The 13,792-nt window shown below is 44.5% G+C and overlaps 1 protein-coding gene across 4 annotated transcripts in view; it reads left to right on the top strand.

The window, feature by feature from the left end:
- Window positions 1-13,792, top strand: part of LOC119650576 (nuclear receptor coactivator 3) — a 291,430-nt gene that overhangs the window by 157,621 nt on the left and 120,017 nt on the right. The window lies entirely within an intron of this gene.

Below are 13,792 nucleotides of genomic sequence, written 5' to 3'. Positions count from 1 at the left end.
TCTTCTTAGCAAGAAGTACCCGAACGTAATGGCAAACATGGCTTCACCTGTCAGCACTTCTCACCATCTCTTCGACAATGTTGTCTGGAGAGAGATCCCTTATGTTTGAATAGAGCTGCTAACGAACCCCATCTCACCTTCTACAAGGAAAAAAGGATGATGCGTGTCGTCCACAATTTCATTGCAAATCTTCTGCAGGTAAAACTGAGAACCTCCATGCCCACTTAAAAATTGGGTAAGGAAATAGTCGATCTCACCATGCTCTGCCCTCTGCCTCTAGTTTCATTTTGCCAAGAGAGCTGCCACTCGTGTAGGGTGCGTTATCGTTCTTCACGAGCAACAACCTCCCTTGGCTCATCTACCTTGCGCTTGTATATGGCTTGACGCCCCTTAGCAAGAAGGGCAACGGGGATCACTCCTGGGATCCCCATCACGGCCCGTTCAGAGACGTTCACGATATTTCTCCTTGCCAAGAGCGTCAACCCATACCTCTGCGCTGTAGAGCAGGACAGACTGCGTTGAGCTCATCAGAAAACGTCGCCTTCTAGACGTAGGACCCCTAATGTTTGCCATCAGCCTACTTAACGCCAACACTCCAGCTGCCGCCTTGTTCGCTGCTGCTTTGATTTGCTCAAAAAAGTTCATCTTTGAGTCAAGCGTCAGCCCGAGGTGCTTTGCCGCTGGTTTTGACTCGATTGTCGACTCGCCGAACGATATGGGACGCAGGGTCTGAATTCTCTTTTTAGTCAGGATGACTACTTCGGTTTTTTCCAGTGCAAAGTTGAAACCATGAGTAGTCATCCATCCGCTTATTTGTCGAATCAATATGTCGAGTCTGCTGAGATAACACTCTGAGCCTGCCCGAGGATTTTTTTTTTGAGAGGACGTCGGAACTAGAGTCTTTTCTGCATCACCTGAGAGAGCCTCATTAAAAGGATGATGTCACAACACCATTGCAAACATGTTAATCAAAGTGGGCGTCAATCTAACGTTCTGATGCGTCCCTTTCTCCATTTCAAAACTTATTATTTCGTCCTATATCTTTGTGGGAGAGAGAACTAATGTGTTCCACGGAAGTATGGATAACAGCCTGATTACTTTCGTCCCTGTGGGCTACCAAAATCAGTTTTTCAAGTTTTATAATGTGAAGACAGTAGAAGCGAGTACTTTTATTTACGAGCAAATATCCACTTCAAATAAGGCTACCTATTTTCACTATCTTTACGCATATCAAGTCGAGATTTCTATGCAAGTAGGCCGCGTCCTTAAACTAAAAATTATCTAAAATCAATTCATATCTTTTCCGTTTGCCAAAGCTACATTTCCAAATATTTCATACTTTTTTTCTTGAAATTAATTGCTTTGTACATTGTATCATCTGAGAGCCAGCCGCCGCTGCTATAATCACGAAGCTACCATGCTGATTCGAATATTCAAGAGTGATTATTTCAAATTTCGCGGTATGTTTGGCGTTTTTTTTTTTTGTTGGAATTTTTTTCTGCTATATATGCTTGGTGTAGTAATAGCCTTTGATTAGATGAAAGAAAATAGGAAAAATACTGAAAGAGGCGAATGAAATGAATCGATGGCTGGGACCATCCCTTTGACCATTAGCTAAATTTCAGACGAGCTCGCGACGAACACGCCTCTACGCGTGGCTGGCCCTCGCCGTTCCTGGAAAGTAATGAATGGCTAGCCTGACGGTCATTTGGAGAGCTCGCTCAGGATGGAAGTCGTGTTTCTGTTTATAGATACATTATTTTATACAGAGGAACAGAAGTGACTCTTTTGAATGGGAAACTTCGTTTGAAGCTTTTTTGGTATTTAGTACTGGGGGAACCTATTAGGTCTAGTGGAAAATTAGATAACAGTCGGTAGCCGGTCGATAGGTTGGATTTCCATTACGGGAGGAAGGAGGACGCAAATTTTTGTAGTCGATCCTCTAATTTGGCCAGAGGCTTCGGTCGTTACCTTATCTTCAGGTGCTGTCAGAAGTTTTGGTCTCATCTTTTGATTGAATCGTTTTTCGGCTCCAAATCAAATGCAAAGTGCCCTTAACTAAACAATTCTAGATATTTCTGAATCTAACCCGGTTCCCGACTTACCCTTCTAATACCCCAACCGGCACCAACTTTCCCACTGGTCTTATCGCTTCAGCTATCTCTCAAGCCATCTAAAATCCAAATAAATGAAAGCTTTTTATTTTTGCGTCGCAAAAATTTTGTCGGTGTTGCTAGAATTCTTCGTTTCTTCGTTCGTGTCCATACTGTGGATAGAAATTCAAGAGAATGAATAGCAACCGTGGAAACTTGAGCGTGAATTTCTGCAAAATCTGTAAATAAAAGTGAAACCTCTTTCGGTTGGGTCGCGCTTACGTGAGGCTCTCTGGCCTCTATATCTCACGACACGGGCCTGGCCTGGCCCCCGGTGTATCTTCTGTAACACTGTCTACACAGCACAACACGGCTAGGTTGCGCTATCTAAACTTAATTAAAATTATTATAATAAGCAAAGCGAGCTCGTGTGTTTTCTTCTATTATAAAAGAGTCTTTTTGTTGGGGCCATTGTTATCGTTCGTCATCCAAGCGCTTTTGATTCGTTTGCAGAAAATTGAATGATAAACAATTTTTGTGTGTATGAAAGTTTTCTTGATTCAATTACAATATTTTTACTCGGTGATTGCATGTTCTTTGTTTTCATCAGATTCTCACTGGACAGTCAGATTTCAATTCGCACGGTCAAATTGTTTATACAATTTCGAGGAGCGAAGGGAGGGGCTGAAATAGTTTTCAATTGCTTTAGTTCGTTTAGCTGACGGGAAAAAAATCCATACAGGGCCTTAGTGATGAAAAGTAGGACTTCAATTCAGTTTTCCGGAGGAGTGATGAATGAAAACCTTACGGCAAACGTTCATCACCCATTCAATGGCTATCACTGTGTACTATAGAATCATCCACGACACCTGGGACCTGGGAAAATATAAAGCAAACAAGGGCCTGTGTTTTACATCTAAAAGGATAATATTGTTTCTCATCTGTCAGCGTGGAAGGACCGCCAATTTGTTATTGGATTGGTTTTTGTGCTTAGGATAACCCAAACCAGGAAAATCCATCTGGTTTTTTGACACCCATGGGTCAAAAAAACTGTTCAAAATTCCAACTATGCATTCATCTTTTCGAGGACACCTCACCTAAAAATCGTCTTATTCTAAGCTACTAAGGTTTGTCATTAAGGGCAGCACCACTGGAGTGTTCCGCCGACACACCTTTGCTAGCCTTTTCTTTATCCAGAAGGCGAACAGTGGGTCGGTTTGTTAGGTACATCCGTTCCTCCTACGTTATGCACAAAGTCACGAGTCTAAGCTGAACAATAGTTATAATATCACGAACATCACCTTTCATTACCCTAACCGTACAGGTGATGTCATATTGCCAACATCACATATTACACTCAGAAGCCGATATTATCTATCGCCGTAATCATTTTCCAGACCAAATTCAACGAAAAGGACAGGGAATTACAAAATTCGCATTTTCGCACGCGATTGTCGGCTGCAGAATTCACCAATCGCTACCGCCACTTGTACTAGCGAGAAAAGGAAAAATTCACGGACATTACAAAACATTACTTATCACAAGAGTGATACTGCCAACATTTCTCTACTGAGTGATATCAAGTGATGTTGTGATGTTTGGATCACGCTTGGTGATGGAAATGTAATATTACACTTTAGGGTGCAATCACATTACCGCATATCTCGCAAGCACGGCTGTCGTGGTCGATAAATATATAGTTGTTATTTACCACTTGATGGGGTGTAGCGCGTCAACCACATCTACATCGCTTGCGATCCGCTGAAATGCGCTTCAACTCCCTCAGGATTTCCTGAGGCGCCTGAATTCCTTCTCTACTGTTGTGCGATAAGTGCTCTTGGGGTGGCACACTCATCGGCAATCTTGAGAAAGTGGGTTCTACTGCATGGCATAGTCAGAAATAGGATGTTCGTCCCTTTTTAATATGCGACCTATCCACTGTCACATCCGCCTTGAGAACACATCACGTATGGATGGCAGACTTGTGCACTGACCAATTTCTTCGTTTGAAATAGTTTGAAAATATTAAGCTAGCGTACTCCGATGATACGTCGCAAACAGGTGTTGACGAAGACTTGAAGCTTTCGAGTGTCAGTGGACTGGGGAAAAAAGGAATAGAGGAAAACGGAATGGAATAGTTTCCAAGCCACAATAAAGAAGGCCAAGAAGAAAAGAAAGAACAGATACACGGATCCAACCAGACGACAACAGTAGAGCAGAAGTGTCTTCCATATGGAAAATGAAGTGCTATGAGGTCCTCGTTGTATTAGGTTGGAGAACAACTGGTCAGGGTACGCTCTATTCGGTGGTCAACAGGCTACTGCGATAAATAGCTTTCTGGCCTAGAGCCCATGTTCTCTTTGAAAATCTACACTAGGGCGGAAGTGGAAGACGCCATCAAGGAAAGATATCCACCAGTATCCAGAGAAGTATCAACTCAGTAGCACAAAATCTCGCTGTAGTAGAAGCTTTTGAACAATATTCAATGAAACGTCTTAACAACAGGAAAATCAGAATTGTTTGGGCAATATGTAGGATCCGGCTACAGTCGACTATGGGTACTCATCTACAATCTGCCAGGGGTTTGATTGGAAGGGTCCATGTGGCATCATGTAGACAGATAGACCATAATACGAATACCAGTTACGAAAACAAAGGTTCCTTTTCCTGCAGGGACCATGATGTGTTCCCTGAGGCTTGGTACGACGCCCAATTTACAGCGTGTAACTGGGGATAGGACTAGGATAGGATCAACACGGCCAGATGGGCCAAATGGGCTCGGGTAGACAGGGCAAAGCTGTTTGGTGACAACGATCCTTGCTATTTCCCAACCAAACCGACTCACTCCTCAAAGTTAGTAGCTCGCGATAATCACAAGTCTAACTGGTGGTGAACCAACGTGAGCGGCCATAACGACGGCGGGTCGGCATGGCATGAATTTATGATTTGATAAACGATTCGAAATAGGCTGCATATGAGCCCTTACTACCCTAGAGTGACATCTTATAGGAACGGTTTTTAGATTAATGTCGTCTTTGTCCCAGTGGTGGGGCTGAAGTACCTTCAACACTATTACACTATTGTATTGGTAATGCAGGTTCAGTTGATATGGATCCTAGCCCCTGATCCCGGCTCTGATCACAATCCTTAGAAATCTGTACCAACCCAGGTGTGACCTCGCTGCTCGCATAGGCAATCACGGAGATCATTTAAGGCGACTACACTTTCTAGCGGAGATAGCAGCTTGCAACTAGGACTAAATGCAATGACAACAACAACAACAATTATGACGACAACTGGCAATAGCGGAAATTTTTAGAAGGAGCAACAATACTCCATGCTCTTCGCTCCTGGCAGCTAAAGGGGAGATTCCAAAGAGGTGAGACACCGTTGAGTTCGAATTCAGAAAAATGGCCAGAAACAAAGATGGCAAGTTTCGAGCTGCGTGACACACCCTTGTCGGGAAAAAAGATTGACGCCAGGCTACTCTCCATGTACTACTTCCATATTGCAACACATAAAGAACACTAGCACAGAACAGTCTCAACTTGATTTTGGTGTTGAGACAACTGCGCTTCGAGATTTCAGACATGGCAGCGAAGGGCTGCTACGTCAGCAGAAACCAAATTTCCTATATACAAAAAGGATTGATGGGCAGCAACATCAATGCAGATAGGGAGAGTGCGATGACTCTCTAGACTGACAATATTGGTTTTCGTGGTATTTGCCTTCAGTCCAATTCTACTTGGTTCTCAAATTCATAGCGATTTGGCCAAAAATAGTAAAGAAATGTAATCAGTGTAGTCGAAGTGTGTGAGGAAAGATTCTTCTTCTCTTCCTCCGGGCAAGGCAGCAAGAAGAGGGTCATCGATAACAAGAAGAAATAATATCGTTGACAAGACGCAAACCTGACGGGCACCATGACTCCGAAATCATATTTCTCTGAGCAGCACGTGACATTTTGCGCCATCAATTGTCGCTTTGATAATAGCCCCTCCTGCGTAGAATATGCCATATACACTTCCTGTTCACGCTGTCGAAATCTTTCTCGAAAAAGCTGGAGTGCAGGGAGGTCAATGTAGGAGGATCGGGAGCAGAAACTAGCATGCATGGTTCCGCGATCAGCCAATTCTTATGACACCCCTTCGGAACGTGACCAACGATCTGCGTAGCACCCGAGAAAAGAACATTTTTGATGGCGGTTCAATGGTCGATCGATATTCTCATGCAGGTTACTCAGTGTATCTGCCGTCCGATCGGCAAGATAGCGGCAACTGGATCATGGCAGCGGTCAATGTTGATAGTAGGAGGACCACAGCCAACACAGGCGAAGGTAAGCGACTATCATATGGTGATTCCTTTCGAGGCCAATCTCAGCGCCTCTTTTATTACCCACGTCCAGGATATAACTTCTAAATTTTCTGCTGATCGCAAATTGCTCGTACGGTGTTGGTCAGTTGAAACCCAACTGACCTTATCGCACACTCTATGCTCGAACAAAGTGGCCAATGACGAGCCGGTGGAAGCTGTAGAAATTCACAAACTTCGTTTGTAGTCTCCAAGACCGTGTCTTCCCATCACATGTCCGACCAAGGTGTTGTCAGAGTCCACCTTGGTATTCAGATCACCCGTTATGATCACAACGTCAGCCTTAGGAAGCCCCCTGAACTGCGTGTAATTGCTTGTATTTATAATTTCTCCATTATATTGGAAGTTTTCGTTGGTACCAAGCACCGGACAATCGCAATCCTCGTTAACGTGGACCGGAATCTTGCAGTCAGAATTATGGCAGAAAGCGGCTTCCAGATCAAGAGAGCGCGTCTTGCGGTAGCTAACAGAAACAACCCGATCCTGAACTCGCGTCTCCTATCACTTGGCTTTCCAGAGTATAAAAATACATTCCCACAAGCGTAGAAAGAGGGTTGCAAGGTTTGCATGGTGTCTCCAGCCAAAGCTTCATTACCATATCAGACCGAGATTTTCCGCTTCAAAAGGTATATACAGGAGATATGAAGGTGGTTGCACTGAAATATCAGCGTTAAATTTTCTAGGGAAGAGTAAACAGTTGATGAATCAGAGCATGTACTTCTGGATAATTGCGAAGGACAAGGAAAAGTTACTTTTCGGGAGGGATGTCTCTCTTGGCACGTCAAATATGTCATAGGTTTTGCTAAGGGACAAACTCGGAATGCTTGGCAATAGTGGTTCGTTTAGGTGTGGAAATTTTTCTGTTAAAAATAGTGAGAGTATGAAGTCTAAATAGAAATGTGTGGGTCCTCCGGCTAACAAAACATATTACCTCTTTCTCAAAATATTAAAAAGTAAAAAGGTTCATAAGAGAACTAAAATAACCTCCACAATGCAATGATTGATCTAATCTTGTGCTATCGCAGCAAGACCTGGACGAAGAAGCAAAGGGGAGAGTCCTCAGAGAAATTCTAGATTCAGTGAGAATCTTCCCGATGGCAAGCCTTATTTAGCAGGGCATTGTGTGGTTATATGACGAGTGAAAATCCATCACCCATCCATATTGAAATTCAGGAGCATGTGAGCCTTATATAAAGGATGGGCGCGACTTGCAAGTCGCAGTAGAAAGAAGAAGAAGGTTGTTAAACATGGATAAATGACAATTTTTCCAGTAGAATTGACGACGTCCTCAAACTTAGATGGCCTAATATTGTGCTTAGGTCGGACGGCTTAAAAGACACATTTGTACCTTGTAAATGTAAAATCAAATCCAACTCAGGGTCCTCCAGTATTCCTGCATTTGGGATGTTATCCCTAATTTGACTTGGGGGGGGTAGTACAATTTCAGGCCCAGCCACCTATTAATTTTGGTAACACCAGGCCATGCATTAAACAATGTATTTGTTTCTATAAATTTAACTACTTTGAATATCTTAGCTAAAACTTGCAAGTAACCATTTATTTTCTCTTTCATTTCAGGTAAGCTGGAAAAACATCCTTTTTTACGCCAACGAGTGATAAGTAATAATTTAAGGAGTTTCTACACGCATTGATGAAATCATTGAGTTGTCTATGGTGTCGATTTTAATTGCATTGTCTTTAATTTGTTGATTAGAATTTTGAAATAAATTTCGAGACATATTTTTTGAGTAAATTCAATGTTGGAGAACATCTCCTTCTTCCTTAACCTTTGCCTCGTTCAGAAGCGGGGTACACCAGTGATCCAATGCAACATTTTCGCACCATTACGGCGAGGCGTCGTTCATTGCTAACAATGAAAAGGGCAAAAGGGCGAACAAGATTGCGGTAAATTTTTTATGTGAGACGTTCGTTGATACGCCGATCATAAGAGCGCCAATTTTGAAAGTCGAAGCTCTACTTATTATTTTTCAACTTTAGCCAGCCTACTTTATAAAACATACTCAGAAGAAATTTGGTCCGTAAGTGGGAGATCGTGCATTAATTGCGCCTATGTGTCTTCATCGCCGGTTTCTGAGAATACGTTTCTTTAAAGCTTGCTAGGTAACTAACCCTATTACATACAATCCTAGGAAGACTCAATAGTAGACCTTGTTTTAGCAGGATTAGTTTCTCGCAATTGTGCACCTAAACGCTTCTACACCTTCGTCGTCGTCAAAATGGTGACGTTGCATTTTTTTCCCAGTGGTCGGAAATATGTGGTAATCACCAGGTGACATATTGGGACTGTAAAGCGGACGTTACAATGTTTTCCAATGAATTTCGACCAATTTTTTTTTAGGTAATGCAGTTATGCGGGGCCGGACGTGTCCATGGTCAAAATCGAACTGCATGGCATGGGTTGCCTTTTTCGTGGATAGGCCAGTTTCATTCCATCAATCGGTTGGCGGTTGTTTGTTTATGCCCTCCACGCCCTTAAATTCTCTTCACAAATGTGTATAGGTCCTTATTTTTGGCCGATCATGAAGTGTAGAAGTGCCTTTGTTTCCATCGTTGTGCCCGTGGGCGCACTGCCAAACTATATGCACATTGTATATCGTCAATCGTCCTAATAGATGTCAACCAGGGGACTAAAATGGCAAAATCCCCCAATATTAACACTGATTAAAAAAGGTATTGTATTGAAAATAAACTTGGCTAAAGGATGGACCTTTATACATTTCCTCCATGATAAGATTTTGGATTAATCGTAACTCCGCAGGTGTATTTATTTTGTATGCATCTTCTGGCACGATGAACGCCGTGTCTCTTGGTCCCTACTTTCGCTCCTGAGGTACTCAAAGTTTTTTCACTCTTGAATTAAGGCTTACATATTTGGTGGGCAACTCTTTCTGTCTGCTGCTCTCCTCCTCCAGCTTTGGTCATCCTTACGTTTTTGAGATATCATGGCTTTAAGCCATGCAAATATCGAAACTTCAACAACGCCTCGGGTGAGGGTTGAGATCATGTCGGAGACGAAAATGGATTATGATTGGCTTCTGAAATCCACGCACGCTCCACGACAACGATACCGAGGGACCTCACAATGCCCGGTTTCTCCAACTCCAGCGAGAATTCCAACAATAAAAGCTGGGACTCTGGAGAGTACTCCTTTCTCTTGAGGCAATGTGCTTTTTTACTTTGGAAAGCCAAGTGGTAGTAGACGCGATTCGGGTGTCGGTTTCTTTCTGACGATTACCGCAAGTGCGCTCTTGATCTGCAACCCGGTTTTTGACAGGATTTTCACGGCAAGGTTCCGGTCCAGGTTAAGAGGTATCATGACTTTGGAGTGCTATGCACCAACGGAGATTTCCGATATAGGGGAAAATGATGCTTTCTACGCACAATTACACACCGTTCAGGAGAGGTTTCCTAAAGGTAACTTTCTGATCGTGATGGGTGATATGAATGCCAAGGTGGGTTCTGACAACACCTTACTCGGATATGTGATGGGGGAAACACGGTCTTGGCAACTGTAACGATAATGCGCCTCCGTCACTTCTCGCGGGGTTGGGGAGCCCTCAAGTTCGACATCAACCGCTTGTATATTCCAGACGTCGCTCGACAGGAGGAGACCTATCTTGCTGATCAGATACCCAAATACACTAAGTAACCTGCCTGAAAATATCAATAAGCACTACGCCGCCATTAAAAATGTTCTTTTCCTGACTGCTGCACTGGCCGTACGCTTTGTTCCGAAGTGGCAGACTGTAGAATTATGAAAGCGGATTGATGAACGGTAGAAATTGCACGCTTTTTAGGAGTGATGGCGGGCGTGACGCTTTGTTACCGAACGAAATCCTGGGTAGATCAACGTAGTATGCACCGTGACAAAAGGGAATTTATTATTGGGCTTGCCAGGAATACGGTAGATATCCACAGATCGCAATGATTTCAGAAGTGTATACCGCATCACGAAAGAGCTTTTATGTGGCCAACAATTTTTCGAAGATCCTGCGAAGGACATCAACGGTCGACATAGAATCCACGATGACGAACAACTGATGAAGTGGAAAGAACATTTCACCACGGTTCTTACCCGTATCACATCCTATAAGGTTCCTTCTCTTGTGGATAAAAAGAAAGAAGAAAGTCTAAACAGAAGAATTATTTCGGCCATCAGTGGTCTCAAACGGAGTAAATCCGCTGGGCTTGACGGTCTCTGCGCAGAGTTCCATTCGTAGGGAAATCTCGAGAATCCGAGGTCTTTCTCAGAGAAGCAAAGTAGATAATGATCGATAGTTAAGATTCCAAAGTAGGGCACCTGTTTTGAGAATGATAATTGGAGGAGTATCTGTGTCCTTTTTGCTGTCGTAAAGATAATAGCATAAATAATTCTGGAACCATCAAAGAACACTTCGAAAGCTTGATCGACAGAGAGCAGGTTGGTGTCCTGCATTGTTCACATCAACATGGTTCACTTCACCTGCTCTTCATCGATTCAGAGAAATTTTTCGACTGCGTGAAAAGGGAGTGTATCTGGCGTGATCTACTTCGCTCTCTATGTCACGTGCTACACTGAGGTAAATTCTCAGAGATTTTGAGGTTCACCGGAGTGCGCATCTTATCATCGATATTATTTCTTATTGTTACCGATGACGTTCTTCATCATGCCTTGTGCGGAGGACGTGGAGGAGTTTAATGGGCTGTAACATGTTTCCTCACACATCACAGCTACACTGATGATATGTGTTTGTTCCCTCATTAAATTAAAGAGCTTCGTCACATGGCTCTGGATGGGAGAGGCAAGTAAAGTTAGAATGAAGATAAACACCAACAAAAGGCACCCACCCTCATCCCTGAAGTATCCCGACTGTCATTGAAAAGTTCCAAATCTTCATTGACACCTGTCTGCGACGTATCATCGAAGTACTCTGGCTTGATACTATTTACAACAAAGAAATTGGTCGTCGTACAGTGAGTCATTGAGGGTTTTACGTGGGTACCTGTCGCGGAAACTTAATCCCACGGTCTTCTTAAGACACGGATTGATTTTGTGACCACAATCAGAGCCCCGCTGTGACAAGCAACGACGGTACCAGTCTATACCAAGTGCATGGCTTAGCATTTATACTGGTGGATGCAAGACATACCTAAATCTTTACCGAACTAAGTAGTACGGCACCCGTGTTGAAACGCAACACCACGCCGAGGCCCGAAGGTCTCTTCTCGCTTGAGCATAACCACAACCCCATGAAGCTCCCACTAGGGGAGCCAACCGCAAACAACCGAGCTGTACTCACATACAACAGGAATTCCCCCGAAGTATGTGAGTCCAGGGGCTATCCCGGTTCCCATGGTACCCGTATACCCTTGGTAAGGTCTCGTGACCAATTGCCACTTCAGATGAGTCCCCGTGCAGATTAGGCCTATGGAGCATTCGCCTGCTGCATCACGACCGGCAAGCCAAAGTGAATACAGCGTCTCCCGGTGCCACCACTATGGAGGTTCTCCTCGACCATTTGGTTTTGGTTCAGCTGAGAAGGTTGCCGCCCCGTCTTCCTCACCGCCACCTCTGAGCACCTGGTTGTCGTACAGCCCAGATACTCGTTGATGATGTAATCGGTAGGTTGAAGTGGCAGTGGGTAGGTTACATATTAATGATGACAATTCCATTACTGGCCAATCCCAAGGTGGTCGAAAAGTAGGTCCCCCCAAGAGGAGTAATGCAGAACGGTAGAGGAGGAGTCTGGGGGGTGTCGGGAAGTCCTGGGGAGAGTTGAAGCGCATTTCAGCGAGGGGTACGATGGTGTCAGTTTTTGGAACGTTGGTCTCTGCGTAGTTATGACTCTTAGTTTCTCTGTAGTTATGAGACCTTATGAATGTCCTTTCTCCGTAAAGTATTCGCAATGTTGTTATCAGCACAGTGAATGAATTAAAATGGGAAAAAATAGCAGGGAAGGGTGTTAGATATGCGGGTTGTTCAGTTTCTACCAAGAAATCTGAGTTAATTGTGGTCTGTCTAAAATTGTCTTAGTTGAAATGTCCGTTCAGTGATGTCATTCTTAATGTGGTAAGGCCGGGATCGTAGGGATGGAACCAGGTCCGGGAGAAGATTTTGCGAGGTTTCCCCAAAAAAATCAATTTTTTAGGTCCCTCTATTCTGGCCCCAAAAGAGAAAGCTCTGGAAGGAATTATCCCCTTTCTCCTCCCCGATCGGGCTGGGAAAAGGATCTTCTAGAACGGAAGGATTCATGCATTTATTCCGGCCTCCCTTCTCGTGTATTTCACTTTTCAAATGAAATTCTTTCTCCCGAGCTGTATCTCGATTCTGAGCTGTTCATTTCCGTGTCCAAAAATTACCCAACAATCGCAACTGCCACTACCGAAGCTACCTCCATATGTACAGATACAGTTATTAGCAAATATCGCACGATCGATCACAACAAAATGACTCACGGTCGCGAATCTCTCCCCCGGTCTTGGCGAAAGATTGAAGATTATAGCACGCGACAAGACGCCAGTAAGGCAGCAGCGTCGAGTGTTGTGCAGGTCGATTCCGCCATAGGAAATGGCTGCGTCTTGGAGCCGTGTTAAGCTCATTCCTCGCGTGGAACCGGCGAGTTCTTCTCTCTTCCCTGATTTATTTTTAATCGAAATCTCCAAATGGAACTGTACTTGTTCAATGGGGGCTGCAGATGATGCACACGCACTCGCTTGGATGCGGTGCAGGAGAGCGGGCTCGGCTCTTCCCAATCGAATCAACGAAATTTTAATGCACTTTCCCTTATCGCAAAATTTCGATGCACCAACAACAACTGCCACGAACTGACGATGTGCAGCAGCGTCGTGCCGAAATTGCTGAGGCCACAGAGCCCGAGTGTTGGTTGCATTGTTGTGCGGGGGAGCTGGGCGGGGTGGGGGAGGAACGCTGAACCGGTGCAAGTGTAAACGTACTTTACATGCAGTGCCATTGACGGCTCTACCTGTTTGCATCACCTTCGGAGCGAGGGTGAGGCGACCGTGGTTCGATTTGTGGGGCCGGGGCCGATGCATCGAGCGCACTCCATTCTCCACATGTTCCGTGCCGTGTGGCATTCGGAAGGCAATGACTAATTGCAAGTGCAATAAACCTGTGTCAACAGCAGGGGCAGATGCTCCTTCTGGCGGCGGGCGGCCGAACTGTTGTGGCGGAGCGATGGCGCGCACTAGCCGGGGGGCGAGGCTGAGGACGGGGGGAGCATTGTAGGTGAGAAACCGAACGGAATCAACACAATCCGCTTTCAGGTTGCCACAGTCACGAGTGCGTAATCGGGCCCGGAGTGCTTTGTTGT

This window comes from Hermetia illucens, chromosome 3 (assembly GCF_905115235.1).
Source record: "Hermetia illucens chromosome 3, iHerIll2.2.curated.20191125, whole genome shotgun sequence".
Lineage (NCBI taxonomy): Eukaryota > Metazoa > Arthropoda > Insecta > Diptera > Stratiomyidae > Hermetia > Hermetia illucens.
This window is presented reverse-complemented; position numbering and strand designations above follow the sequence as displayed.